Consider the following 10,499-nt stretch of genomic DNA (forward strand, 5'->3'; position numbering starts at 1 on the left):
CTTAGACAATTTCTTCTGTTGCCTTGATGAATCTTTTCTTCTTTATAGATTAAATGGCACCAATCTAGTCCAATGGATAACAATAATAGTTAGTATTTATTGAGCCCAGACAAGGTGCTAAGAGTGTTCATTAGCTATTTCACTGAGTTCTCATAGCCACTCTGCAAGATAAGTTTTGTTTTCCCTTGGCATTAAGGGAAGAGAGTGTGACAGAGTGGTTAAATGCGTGAACTTAAAGTTGAACTGTCTGCATTTGAATCCAGTTCCGTCTCTCCTAGCTTAGTGATTGTGAGCAAATGATGCACCTCCCCGTGTTTCACATTCCTGCTCTCTATAAAATGAAGGTAATAAGAACGCTGACCTATGATGGTTGAAAATTTTTTTCATTTTGTTCACTTTTTTTTTTTTTAACAATTTTTTGTGTGATGCCTGATTTTATGTATCAACTTGGCTGGATTATGGCGTCTGGTTTGGCCAAACCCTAGTCTAGATGTTGCCGTGGAGGTATTTTGGAAATGAGACTGGCATCTGCAATTGGTTAATATTCAATAAAGGAGATTACCCTTGATAATGAGGGTGGGTCTCATCCTGTTAGTTGAAGGCCTTAAAAGCATAAAACAGGCTTCCTGTGGAAGAGAAAATTCTGCCTCAAGAAATATACCGTCAACACTTTTCTGACTGTCCAGGCCACCAGTCTGCCCTATCACTTTCAGGCTCAAGTCTTCACAATCAGCTCTTCCTAAATTTCCAGCCTGTGCTGCAGAATTCGGACTTGCCAGCTCCCACAATTGTGTGAGCCAATTCTTTAAGGTAAGTCTCTTTTTGTGTTACACGCACACACATATACACAAACATTCTGTTGGTTCTTTCTCTGCAGAACTCTGAGTGCTACACTGCCCTTTATACAGGGAAGTTGTGAGATTGAATGAATTAATAGAGACTACCTAGAATAGTGCCTGGTCAGAGAAGACCCCAAGCCATTGTTAGTTGTTATTATTATTTTATTATGTTCTCCTAGACATTGACACTGAATTTCAGAGAGAAGCCTTGACATGAACTGCAAACTCATTAGTGTAGACTATGTGAGTACATTTCCTCTGGGAAAGATAAGTAAGAGAAGTAGATATTAAAAACAAAATTCACTCCCAGTTAAAAAAATAGGTCTTTATTAACAAAAGAGTTCAATGAATTACCATGATGTTTCATAAGCGAACTTCAAAGTAGGGGACAAAGTAAGTTATAAACTCCAAGTTGCAAGTTAAGTATTCTTAGTATTTGATTGTTATAAACTCCACTTACCCAAGTATTTGTGTGCAGAACAAAGCCAACATCCTTTGACTGTTTCAGGCTGCTCCTCAATGGCAATGGGTTTAATGTCCCAGGTAAGAAGGAACCATTTTGAAAATTGTCCTCCACTCAGGCTACATGTCGGAACTGACTTTGAACTGCTATTCACAGAGTGACAGAAGGCCCCAGTTCATATGTTTGTTTCTACCTCAATTATTTGTATCACTTCCCACTAGAAATATGACTTCTTTTATTCTACAAACCCATGTAAAGGGGTCAGTCTTTCTTGTCTACCATTTTAAAGCAACAGTGACCATAATTACAAAATTCATTGAGCCCTAAGTATGAACTAGGCAATGTTCCATACACTCTATAAATGTTTTAACCCATTTTTATCCTCCCAACAATCTTATGAGGTAGATACTAATATTTTCACCATTGTAGACATAGAGAACCTAAAGCACACAGAGGTTAAGTGACTAACTCAAGGTCACACAGTCAGTGAGTAGCCTGGATTTGAATGTAGGCTGTCTGGTTCCAGAGCCCAAATTCTTAAATGCTGGTTAAAACACATTCTCCATGTCAAATGAGGAGAATACGCTTAAAACACATATTTCCCGGCATCTGTTGTATTTATGATGAGTGCAGATTACTTCTGAAAGCTGCTCTAAATTCTTAGAGGCAGCAGGTTGTTATTCTTGGAAAGCATGCACTTCCCTATCTGAGAATAATTATAAAATGTGAACATTTTTCATATATTAAACTTTGTGCTCTTAGAGTTAACTTTATTTCTTCTCCGTTTCTTGCAAGCAGCAGCCAAGTTTCAAATTATACCCTGAAACCCAGGTGGCTTCATCCAGAATTTATAATAAAACATTTCTGAGGTCTATCAAAAATGTGAAGACATTGAGGAAGAGGCCAAAAGAGAAATGAACCTTGTTGGGAAAACTTCATCTTCCTCTTGGAAGACATTATTAAAGATTGAAGGTTAGAGGTCAAATGAAATGTTCTTTATTGCCAGTGGTAGGAAATGATCCATTCCAGACTTCAAGGAAAACCACTCAGAAGGTGCTGACCCTCCTCCAAATTATCAGATGATGCATGGGTGCCTACTGAGTGCTCTTCGCTATTGTTTATTGGAGACACAGAAGGGGCAGAAGTCATTTCTTCGAGTTTGTAGTCTCTGACACACCTTGCAGAGTTTTTGGTTACAGTGAGCAAACCTGAAGATTTCTTTTTATTTTTTTTGGTAGATATCACTTGGCAGATCAGCTTGTTACAGATGGTCGAGGCTAGAAAAGGAGACGATCTATTCATAGCCCATAGGAGCAAAGATTTGATGGAAGACTTGAGAATGTTCTAATTCATTCTTTCACCCTATTCATGCTTCCTCTGCACATCTTAGCAGGTGGCTACTCTACTGCTGTTTGACTATCTCCCAGGGAAATGGGGACCATGACTTCACAAGGCATAAAATAATTCTCTGAACAATAGTGGTTAATGCTGCTCTTTTCCAAATTAAGAACCTTTCAACTATTGGTAGGACACTTTCATCCTCCCTTCCCCCCACAACTTCATTCAAGTTCAAATATTCTCACTCTTTTAACTGTTCTTCATGCAACATAATTTCAGTGAGGTTGCCATCTTGGTTGACTTCCAGTGGTTCAATGTCTCATTAATGGTAAATGACTTAAGAGCATTGTGGTGCAGTGACCAAGAAATGAACAGTTTGTGTTACAGTTTCAGCTCTGCTATTGACCATGTAGTAGTCTGAGGCTTTTATGAACCCCAGGAAAGATCATATCCTTTAAGCGAATCCATTTCTGTGGGTGTGAACCTACTGCAGGTAGGATCTTTTGGATAGATTACTTCAGTAGGGTGTGACCAAGGGTCGGGCTTAATCTACTGGAGTCCTTTAAAAATGGGATGAATATGAAGAGAGACACAGAGAAAACCCCCCAAAGGCTGAGAAAGAAAGCCCCAGAAGCCAGGAGCTGAAATCAACAGAACACAGAAGCAGAGAGAAAGTCACTAAGTGGGAATCTGAGAGAGAGCTCCAGCAGACGGGACCACATGCCTTGCCATGTGAGAGAGGAGTCCAGGATTGCCAGCAGCCAGTCTCGGGAAGAAAGACATAGCCTGATGAAGCCTTGATCTGGACATTTCTACGTCCTCAGAACCAAAGCCTTTTAAGTTAATAAATCCCCACTGTAAAAGCCAAACTATTTCTGATATATTGCTTTTGGCAGCTTTTAGCAAACTAAGACAGACCTGAAGTTATTTTCTCACTCATGATCCCTGTTTACATGGCTGTTTCTGTCACAGTATTTTGTGGGGCCACACATGGCAGTTGACTCTCCTCCCTCTGCAAGATCTCCTTCATGATTTGATCAATCAGCATTTAGAATCCATAGGGCCAATCTTAACCTTTCTCTTAATGCCTGCTGGATCTCACTTGCTAGAGAGGGTAATTTCCCTAGCAGTTTATTACCTCTAAAGAAAAATTATTTTCCCTCAAACCCATTCTTCTTCCTAAATTCCCTAATTCTGCCACTAATACCACAATCCTCCCAGATGCACATGCCATTTTTTTTAACCACCTCTTCTACATCCCCAAAACTTTCCACCATCAAATCCCAGTTGTCCTGTTTGTTTATTATATCACTAAAATCTGGCCTCCATTAGGCACCTTTTTTATTACCATTTATTTATCCCAATTTTCTTAGTGGACTGTCTGTGGAATAGTACTCTGATATGTCCTAGAGAAAAGAGTGGCATGGTAAAATAAGTTTGGGTGATGCTAGTATATTTGGGGATCTCCAGGAAGGGTGCATCACCTAGCTATTGCTATATTAAAAACAAAAAATTTTAATGGCTTAAAACAGCGACTATTTATTATTCCTTACGACTGTGTAGGTTGGCTGGTCCATTCTGCTGATCTTGATTGTAAAGTTCTTCTGGTCTTGGTTGGGGCTCATTCACATGTCTGGTGGTCTCCTGGCTTTTCCCTGATCTAGGATGACATTGGCTGGGACAATTGACTCTGCTCCGTGTGTGTCACCCTCCAGCAGGCTTGTCTGGACATGTCCTCAGGCGATTGCAAGAGTCCAAGAGAAGTGGAACTATGTAAATGCTTTCTCCAGTCTTTACTTGCATTAATTTGCTACTCACCCATTTTCCACAACAAGTGACATGGCCAAACCCAGAGTCAGTGTGAGAGTTTACTAAAAGACTTATAGATATAGGAAGGCATGAAAAATTGGTGCTATGCGTGCAATCAATCTTCCACTAATGTACTTTGCCATGTTTTCCAAAGAAATACTTGATTTAAAGAATGCAAATTTTGAGGAGCACATTATGACACAAATATCATGCAAAACACATTCAGGGAGTGGTTCTAAGGTAATGACATTTACAGGGAGAAGGAGCAAATTCTTGTACCTCTTCTTACTTCTCATCTTCAACCCACAAGGGAGAAAGAGATAATACTACTGTCTCTTCTTTCTACCATCTTCTTTTCTTAATAGTTTTTATCTAACAGAAAAGAAGTTGTAATGTACTGAATCAGAGACTGAACGCATTTCACTAATGAATGGGGACAAAGTGTTTAAAGCTTGTGTCTTCTCTGGCTGAGCTCTTTTCTGATTCCTGAAATGATCTGTCTTCTCAGAGTAGACAGGGATTGTCCTCTGGTCCACTCTTTTATTTCCTGTGCCCAGGTGACATGGGTGATTTCCAATTTCTTTTTCCTTTTTAGGAATAGGCAAATCATCTCCCCACAGGTTGGGCCCACCATTCTGTTACTCTATTTTCGAATTGTGGTCCATAGAGTTCATCAAGAAAGTGGATTCAGGATTGGCTTTGCAGATTTGGCAGTGGAGGGGCTGTGAGTAGCAATGTTCATGTCAATTTAGAAGTCTAAGCCTTGTGTTTCAACAATAAGCATCAGGGAAGAGCAGCTTTTCTCCTCTCCAACATGGTATGAATGGGCATTTGCCCAGCTATAAGTAAAAACATCATATTATTCCTCACTTGGCTACTAATTCTTGTACATGTAGTTTTCTTGGCAAGGTATAGCCCTTTCTACAAGGATACTCAATGCTTTGAGGCTGCAGTCATTTATCTCACCCACAGGGTACTTACCACTTTCTGTTTTATATCTTAGTTCTTTATGTGTGTGCCTTTTTTCCTCCCAAATGAGAGTATACATTTCTCAAGGGCTGAAACCATGTCTTAAATGTTTTTGTAACTTTTTGTTATCTATAGTGCCTCATATAATACTCAGGTCTATGTACATACTAAAATATATTGCCAAATGAAACCACATAAGGGTGAAACCATTTGAAAGGTAAAGTTGTGAAAATGTGTTCAGAGTTATGAAGCAAATTTAACATATGCATGCATGCCTTCACCCATTTTTCAAAGTCATTGAGTGCTACCAGATACAAAGCTTGGGAGTGGATATTATCATATTGTGAATCCTAACAAGAAAAGAGATAGACCATGTGAAATAGAAATGATTTCAGTCTGATCCTGAGTTCCCTGCCAGAATGAAAGAGGAAAATGGGAAGGAAGTCAGGAAAACATTTTTGCTTGGATTTGGTTTCAGGGAAATACAGAATCCCTGGCTCAACTTTTATTTTGCCTTCATGGATAAACTTATACCTGAATGTGGAGTGTAATTCTTTCAATTAGCAAAAGGTCAAAATGAAATGTTATACAAATCTGCTAGAGATAAATCTTCAAATTTATTTTAGAATTGGCCAAAACTTGAAATAATATATTTTCATTGAAAATAGTGGTTCTTTACATTTGCAGCATGCTTTATGGTAAAAGCTTCAATCTTCAAACTAAAATACTAGGCAGGATTAGGAAGAAAGCTAGCATTCAATAATTTGAGACACATGATACTGTGTGTTCTGATGTTATCCAAGTTCATAATAATTGTAGCATGAATTTATTGGTGTCTCTTTGGGTAACTTCTGCTTTTGAGAACTGACTTACAAACACAAATTCAACCCCAAATGTATTGACAAGAAATGTGGATTTACTAAAGGTTTTGTGAGATAAAGGAGAAAATTATAGCACATACTAAACAGCAAAACTTAGACCAAATTTGCCATTAGTGGGGTACTATTGATAATTACACCAGAAAACTGGGTGTAAGGCAGGACCAACCCAGGCACGCTGGAATAGATGTTTGCTCTTCCCATTAGCCCTCCCTCTTTGCTCTGAGTCCAGGTCTCCTCTCTTTCTTCCTCCCTTAAAGTCTCTTACATACTCATGCCAGTAAAGAAACACAAGTTAAAAATGTAATAATATACCACTACATACCCATTATAATGGCTAAAATTTGAAAGACTGACAATGTTGAGAGTTGTAAAGTATGTGGAGCAATTGGAATTCTCACACAGTGATGGTGAGAGTATAAAATGGAACACCACTTTAGAGAATCATTTGGCACTTTTGTATAAAGCTAAATAAACTGTTACCATGAAACCCAGCAATTCCACTCCTAGGTTATTTATCCAAGATAAATGTACTAACAAAAAGTTAGTACAGGCGGTGGACTTGGCCCAGTAATTAGGGCATCCATCTGCCACATGGGAGGTCCGTGGTTCAAACCCCGGGCCTCCTTGACCCGCGTGCAGCTGGCCCATGTGCAGTGCTGAAGCGTGCAAGGAGTGCCCTGCCATGCAGGGGTGTCCCCTGCGTAGGGGAGCCCCACGTGCAAGGCGTGCGCCTCCTAAGGAGAGCCACCCAGTGCGAAAGAATGTGCAGCCTGCCCAGGAATGGCGCCGCACACACAGAGAGCTGACACGACAAGATGACGCAACAAAAAGAAACACAGATTCCCATGTCAACAACAGAAGCGGACAAAGAAGATGCAACAAATAGACAGAGAGAACAGATAACCGGAGTGGAGGGGGAAGGGGAGAGAAATAAATAAATATATATTTAAAAAAAGTTAGTACAAAAATATTCATAGCACCCAATTCATAACAGGCTCAAATTGGAAACAACAGAAATATCCAACTCTTGGTGAGTGGATAAACAATAGGTGGTAGAGCCATACAATAGAACACTACTCAGCAATAGAACTGGAAACAACCCAAATGTCTGCCCATCAATAGTTGAATAATAAATAGATTGTAGTAAATCCATACAATGGAAGACTATTTAGCCAAAACTAACAAAGTTTAAAAAGCACGAATGGCTGGATATATGTCACAATATAGATAAATCTCAAAAACATTTTACTAAGCTGAAGGAACCAGATACAAGTGAGAATGTGTTGTATGATTCCATTTATGAAATTCTAGAACATGGAAAAACCAACTTATAGTGTCAGAAATCCTGGGGCTGGAAATGGGAATGAGACCTGAAAGTGAAGGGGCTCCAGGCAACATTTTGGGGATTATGGGAATGTCCTATATCTTGATTGATTGCAGGGGTGGTTACAATGGTAGACATTTGTCACAACTCATTGAACTATACAATTAAATTTTTAAAATTTTATTATATCTAATTGTAAATAAAGTTGGCTTAAAAGGAAATGAAAGAAATAAAAACCCATTTCTTGGAAATATTTTCTACAATTATCTTGACTCTTCCTTTCAGCTTAAATACCCTCTTCAGAAGATTAAATGCTGTGGTATTGGGCAAAAATGATGGCTGTTGATGTCCAAACACACGTTGTATTGTCCTCAGTCAATAGTACCACAAAAATATGTCTGATAAATGTTAAAAAGTCTTGAAATGTATTTTGATTTGAGAGTTTTTAAAACAATTTCTACCTCTAAGCTGGCTTTATTTTATATATTTATCTTAATTTGTTCTTTTCTCTAGCTACAAGGATCTAAATGAAAAATTCTAAAGCTTTTGTTGGCCCTAGCCACCCTGTCTTTGGAGATTCTCTTTTCATTAAGCCTTCCATAGCCCTGGACTTAAATGCCACATAACAGTAAAAGCCCAGCCTGGAAGTAACTGAGCCCCAACTTCAGTAAGGATTGGTAGTTCAATTATCCCACCTATAAGCTGCCAGCACAATTCAAGGGGTGGAGACTGGCATCTGGTGGCCAGCTGTTCAGATCCTGTTAAAAAGATAGACTTTAAAAGCTTTCCAGATGAAACAAAGTAGGCAGGTGGCATCATTTAACTTGATGACATGACTCACCATGATTCAGAACCTGGGGTGCCTGAGAGTTTTCCATTTGTGCTGCTAAAATGTCAAAAGAGAAAGTGGCTGATGGTGGACATTCAGGGATTTGGAGTAGTGTTTTCAGCAGGACACAGGTCCCCTAGCTGGAAGGGTCCATGTCGATACTGAACCCAGCCTGCCCTTAGAGTTGGAAGTGGGATGGCATAGAAAGTTGCCAACAACAGAGTCCCTCCAGGCCCCTTTTTCTTGGCCCACTCTGATGCCACCAGCTTCCTTGCCTTTGTCCTTAGATCCAGTTTTCACCCAGACCTGTAGATTGATAGTCAAGCTTCGGAGATGGTTTCCAAGAGATGGTTTCCATGTATCTAGCCTCTCATCTGATAAGTTTCCCCTTACACCTCACCTCTGTCTCTAGGGAAGCACCCTGCAACAGAAGGATCATAGAGATATTTTGCTTCAACAGTGGTATTTAAAAAACTGAGTCTCAGAGCTAGTGGGTGATGTACCCAAGTATCGCTGGCTACCAATGCCAGGTCTCGAGCTCATGTTTCCTGTCTCCAGGGTAAATGCTCTGTGCCTCACACAGATTCAGCATTGTACCTCTATCATCCCGAAGGTGTGATTTAATGAATTTCAGAGATAAGTCCTCTGATCCAAAATTATCTCCTCGAAAATGCTATTTGTATGCCTTTTCTTTGGGTTTAATTCTGTAATTTGAAAATAACACTGGAATCATTTCCGGAGTCTTCTAGACCAGGTTATGACCCTCACCTTCATCCTTGGCAATTAACTCCCCGAGTGCCCAGAATGAAGACAGGGATTGAGTGGGTTTTGTCTACTACTGAACAAGCCTATCATACAGGAGCAGCCTTACTCACTAAGTACTTAATGAATTAATTTATTAGTTGTTCTATCTGCCTTTTGTGCTTCAGTAAAAATAAACAATGTGACAGCTGCTTTTCTAATAACCTATCTCAATCAGGCTCTGTAAGGGTATGGGAGTGTTACTTGGGGGAAACATGCCTGATTTTAAAGTAGGAGTTCAGTTTCAAATACCAGCTGTTCTGTGTACTGGCTATGTAACCTTGGACAGGACACTGAGGCTCTCTGAATCTCCATTTCTGCATCCTTAGAGCAGAAGCATCCCCTACCACATTAAAGCTGTCTGGAGAATGAAATGAGAGAATGCATTTCTAAGTACAGTCTGAAATGAGCTATACTTGTTAACTGAATCATGCAGGTCTCTTGTGCTGTACGTTTTAAGAACTGACAGTGTGAATCCCTATTCTAAATTTCCAAAAGTGCTTCTCAAGCTTCGAAGTGCATGGCAATCACCCAGTGTGGGAGACAGAATTTGAAGATGACTTCCCAAAGATGGCCCACTCCAATCTCCAGATGGTGACAAGGTATCACTCCAGGGATAATGATTTGTAATATGACATGGCTGACCCTGAGGTATGGAGATTATCTGGGTGGGTCTGATCTGATCACATGCGCCCTTACAAGCAGAGGGCTTCTGATGGCAGAAGAGGAAGTCAGAGAGATTCATGAGAAAGATTCGATATACCATTGCTGCTTTGCCACTTGAGAAGGAATGTGGGCAGCCTCTAGGAATCTCATAGCCAGCAAGGAAACATGGACCTCAGTCCTTCAACCGCAAGGAATGAATTCTGCTAACAACCTGAATGAGCTTGAGGCAGATTCTTCTTCATGGCCTCTAGACAAGAGCCCAGCCCGGCCAATAACTTGATGCAGGGCTTGTAACTCTGAGAGTAGAATCCAGGTGAGCCGTCTGGGACTTCTGACTTACAGCACTCTGAGCTAATAAATGGGTGTTGTTTCCCATTGCTAAGCATATGGTTATTTGTTAAACAGCAATAGAAAGTGAATACGTTTGAGGATCTTGTGGAAAGGCTGACTTTGATTCAGAAGGTCGATGGTGGAGCCTGAGAGTCTGCATTTTTAACAAGCTCCCAGGTGAGACTGCTGCTGCTGGTCCAGGAACCACATGTGGAGACATTGTCTATCTCCTCTTTTCACTAACCATGTG

This window comes from Dasypus novemcinctus, chromosome 1 (assembly GCF_030445035.2).
Source record: "Dasypus novemcinctus isolate mDasNov1 chromosome 1, mDasNov1.1.hap2, whole genome shotgun sequence".
Lineage (NCBI taxonomy): Eukaryota > Metazoa > Chordata > Mammalia > Cingulata > Dasypodidae > Dasypus > Dasypus novemcinctus.